This window comes from Oratosquilla oratoria, chromosome 21 (genome assembly GCF_046742065.1).
Source record: "Oratosquilla oratoria isolate Oo_2021 chromosome 21, ASM4674206v1, whole genome shotgun sequence".
Taxonomy (NCBI): Eukaryota; Metazoa; Arthropoda; class Malacostraca; order Stomatopoda; family Squillidae; genus Oratosquilla; species Oratosquilla oratoria.
In genome coordinates this window covers 27,482,816-27,487,687 of record NC_134797.1, presented here as the reverse complement: position 1 = coordinate 27,487,687, position 4,872 = coordinate 27,482,816, and positions in this window count along the sequence as shown.

The following is a 4,872-nucleotide window of genomic DNA, read 5'->3' as shown; positions in this document are numbered from 1 at the left end:
AGGAGAGGAGGGGATGAGGGGAGGAGTGGAAGACGGGAGGGAAAGGGGAAGGAAGAAGAAAAGGGGAAGTGGGGAAGAAGGGAAGAGGGGAAGAGAAGGGAAGAAGGTAAGAGGGGAAAAGGAGAAGAAAGGAAGGGGAAAAGGATAAGAAAGGAAGAGGAAAAGGGAAGAGGAGAAGGGAAGAGAAGGAAAGGGGGAAGATAATAAGAAGGAAAGAGAAGGGAAGAAGGGAAGGGAAGAAGGGAAGAGGACGAGAGAAAAGGGGAAGAGAGGACGTGGAGAGGAGAGGAAAAGTGAAAGAAATGAAGGGAAATGGGAAAGAGGGGAAGAGGGGAAATGGGAAAGAGGGGAAGAGGAGAAGAGGGGAAGAGGAATGACAAAAATAGTCCATGAGAGTTGCATTTGGGACTAGATCGTGACGTCACGGCCAGCGCAGAGTTGTGACGTTTCAGTGATGCCACCGCGAAGGCCCAGGAGAGAGAGAAAAAAAAAAAAAAAAAAAACTGGGCACACAGGTCTTCCTGTTCATGAAAAGTATATAAAAAAAAATAAAGAAAAAAATAAAAGGAAATGAACCTCTCCATTTTTCAGAAGCTTAAGAAAAAAAAGGAAAGAAAATTGAAGCAGACAGCAGGTGATCATTAATAATTATATAATATATCAACACACTGCACCAGCGGCAAAGGTCTATGAAAAGCGGGGAATATGGACTAAAGCTGCCATGATATACGCTTGCTGCGAGGGGCCAGGGCAGGCTGAACCATGATTGAGATCAGCAGGAGAGTTCCGACCTCGAAGAGGAGGAGGAATCATGAAGGGCACAGAACCCAGGAACTCAAAGAGCGACTGGCCTTGGCCTCGCCAAAGAGAAAAGCGACCTACGAGAGGTAATGACTTGGCAGAGGAGGAAAAGACTGGCAAGACCTAAGCGCTGTGGAAGGAGGGGTAGGGCGCGTGGGCGAGGGGGAGGGAGAAGAGTGGGATGAGGAGGGGGGAGGAGGAGGGGGGGAGGCAAGGGAGGGGGGAGGGGGGGGAGGGGAGGGGAGGGGAGGAGGGAGAGGGGAGTGGAGGAGGAGGGGGGAGGGGAGAAGGGAGTGGAGAAGAGAAAGAGGTTGGAGGGGAGAAATGAGAAGATTGACGAAGTAAACGCGGTGGCAGGAGGCTGATGAGAAGGAGAGGAATGGGAGAAAGCTGAGGTGGTGGAGAAAGGGAGAAGACGAGGAAGACGAGGAGGAAGACGAGGAGGAGGACGAGGAGGAGGACGAGGAGGAGGAGGAAGAGGACGAGGAGTGGGAGGAGTTGAATGAAGTGGAGATAAAGGAGGAGGTGGGCGAGGTAAAAGAGGCGGAGGAAGTGAAAGAAGTGGAGGAGGAGGTAGAAGAGGAGTTATGGAGAGAGAAGACGATGAGGACGAGTACCTGGATCACATGCTTCAGGACATCAAGGAATGAAGACGTAGGTGGAGGAGGTGGAGGGGGTGGAGTGAAGAGTGGAGAGAGGGAAGAGAGAGAGTCAAGTGTACGAGGTTTGTGAGGGCTAACCTGAGGTCTCAAGGCGATGGAAATGAAAAAGGAATTGAAAGGAGGAGGGAGGGAGGGAGGGAGGGAAAAGCAGAGGAGAAGCGAAAGAATATAAAAACCGAAAAGAAAAAAGATGTAGAAGATATAGAAGAAACATGTGAAGAAGAATAATGAAAAGAGGACTATTATTATCATGATAATAAGAAATAATTATTATGAATAATAAATAACAATAATAAAGTAATGAAAATGATAAATAAATTTTTAACAATAGTAATAAAATAAAAACAATATAATAATAATGATAAAAACAATAATAGAAATAAAAACGATACTAACAACAAAAATAATTATAACCATCATCGTTAATAGAAGTGAAAATTGTAATGGGAATGAAGGGATCGAAATGGAGGAAGGAAAGACGGTAAATGGGAAGAGGAAAGGAGCGGACAGAAGGAGAGGCGTGTAAAAGAGAGGAAGAGCAGCAGGAAGAAGAGGGCAAAAGAGGAAAACAGATGGGGGGGAGGAAGATGCAAGAGGAAGAGTCGTGAATAAAATGCCAACAGGAAGAGGAAGACATGGAGGTGCAAAGAGGAGGACTAAGGATGAAGATGAGAAAGAGATGGACGAGGAGGAGGAGGATTAAGGAGAGCGGGGAGGAAAAGGAGGAAGTGGAGGAGGAGGAGGAGGAGGAGGAGGAGGAGGAGGAGGGAAAGTATGAAGAAGAGTAGGGAAAGTATGAGGAGGAGGAGGAGGAGGAAGAGGAGGGAAATTATGAGGAAGAGTAGGGGAAGTATGAGGAGGAGAAGAAAGAGGAAGGAGAGGATTAGGGCGACGAGGAGGGATAAAGTTTAAGCATACACCAGGAGGCGCTGAGTAGCTGTGGCCGAAGGCGTCACCTTTGCGCTATGCATTTGGACTGTTGGGGCAGGTAACAGTCACCGCTGGAGATCGGAGAGAAGTGCGGGATTCGAACCCACAGCTAAGTGAATGCGAGAGCAGCACTCTTCCGATTACACCAACACCGGAGAGGAAAAAGAATTAAGAAAAGAAGTAAAGGAAGAGCATGGAATGGGTGGATAATGAAGAGGAAGAGGGAAAGGGATAGAAGCTTCGTCTTTCGTTGACAAACAAGAGTGAGAGATGAGACTTAGGATAACATGAACGGCTCAGATTGGGAGGGAGGGAGAGCTGTGAGGGGGAGGCGAAGGAGGAGGAGGAGGGGGAGGAGGAGGAGGGGGAGGAGGAGGAGGAAGATGATAGACAGAATCTATGACACAGGTGCAAGGATCATCATTGTGGATGGAGGGAGAAAAATGGACAGGGAGCGAGTGACAAGTCACAGAGAATGAGAGAAAGAGAGTAGAGAGAGGAGAGAGTGGAGATAGGGAGAGAGGGAGAGAGAGACAGAGAGAGAGAGAGAGAGAGAGAGAGAGAGAGAGAGAGAGAGAGAGAGAGAGAGAGAGAGAGAGAGAGAGAGAGAGAGAGGAGGGAGAGGGAGAGAGGAGAAAGGAGACCAAGTGAGAAAGAAAGAGCAATGGAGAGAGAAAAAGCAATGGAGAGAAAGAGCAATAAAGAGAAAACGCAAGAAAGAGCAGGTGGGAGAGAAGAGAAAAGCAGAACAAGAGAGCGAGTACAAGATAGAACGAGCGAGAGATTGTGAGAGAGGTAGAGGGAGGGAGAGAGAGAGGAGAGAGAGATAGAGGGAGCGAAAGAGAGAAGGACAGAAAGAGAGAGAGAGAGAGAGAGAGAGAGAGAGAGAGAGAGGACGGAGAGAGAAAGAGAGCAAGAGAGAAAACAAGAGCGAGATCTCGAGAGAAAGTAAAACATCGAGAGAGAGAAAGAGAAAAAGAGAGCGAATTGATGAAGCAGATCCTTAGGACGTGAAGCCTAAGGACTCAAGAGCTGCTAATTAAGAGAGAAGAAGAGGAGGAAGAAGGAGAAGAAGAGAGCCTAAAGAGAGAAGTACCACGGTGGTGGTGGTGGCAGACCAGGCAATGGCGACCAACGCTGCTGCGGTATTCAGTAGTCTGGCACTGTTGTAATTGTTTAGACTAGATGCAACTAACCGGGTGGTAAAAACTGACAACATTTAATCGAATCGGATTAACAACTTCACAAGTTGGAATGACTCGTTGTGCAGTTGTGTTTAAAAATCCAAAAGAAACGTCATGCGAGGGGCGGAACATTTATTAATACGACGTTTCGCTTGCTAAGGGATAATCAAGTGCCTTTATCAAGTAAATTGATTACAAATACCATCACCGTCAAACTATTGTGATGGTGAAAATGGAGTTATCTTTAGCCAGGTAGGTTTTGTCAAAAAAACAAAATGTCAGCAGTGGCGAAACCTGCTGACGTGACGACAGCAGACATGGCGCCAGGTAACGTGACATGACACACAAGACAATAATAAAAATAACTGGGATACTGACCTCTAGGTCGTGTAAACCTAGAACACGTGGTAATCGAAATGATAAAATGTCATCTTACATCAACAAGCCGACAGGAATGTCACAGAGGACATTTTAGTGGCAACAACCGTTTTAGTCGTTGATGCCTTTCTCACAAGAAACTGCATTTCGTAGCTGAGAACCAGCGCTTCTATCTTTGAACAGAAGGGAGTGAAATGAAGAGATACTGGGTGGAAGATTCGTCTCCAATCGTACAAGAACGCTGCGTGACTCCGGTCCGTAAGGGTGTCCCTAAATTATTTCTCGTGCGGAAATAACGACGAAATTTGCGACAAGCAAAAAATCTTGCCGACAAAAGAAAAAATACAAGATAAAAGATTACACTTTGAATATCAGAAAATAGCAGACTAAGAAGAACGTCAGAGAAGGAAAAAAACTGCCTTGAAAAATATTAGCATCAGAATTCCTTTTAAAAAAGAGAAGGGAGAGAGAATGAGAACTGTGTGTGTGTGATAGAGAGAGAGAGAGAGGAGAGAGAGGGGGAGAGAGAGAGGCAGAGAGAGAGAGAGAGGCAGAGAGAGAGAGAGAGAGAGAGAGAGAGAGAGAGAGAGAGAGAGAGAGAGAGAGAGAGAGAGAGAGAGAGAGAGAGAGAGGCAGAGAGAGATAGAGAGAGAGAGAGAGAGAGAGAGAGAGGCAGAGAGAGAGAGAGAGAGGCAGAGAGAGATAGAGAGGCAGAGAGAGAGAGATAGGCAGAGAGAGGCAGAGAGAGAGAGAGAGAAAGGGGGGGGGGACTGGGAGCTCCATGAGTTAGGTTAGGAAGGCCCGGGTAATTAATTAATGCACACCCCCTCCCACCCCCGCCCCCCACCCCCTCCTGGAGGGATGAAATGAGTGATGGCTCTCGGCTCTTTTGGGAAAGGGAAGGTCTTCACAATGGG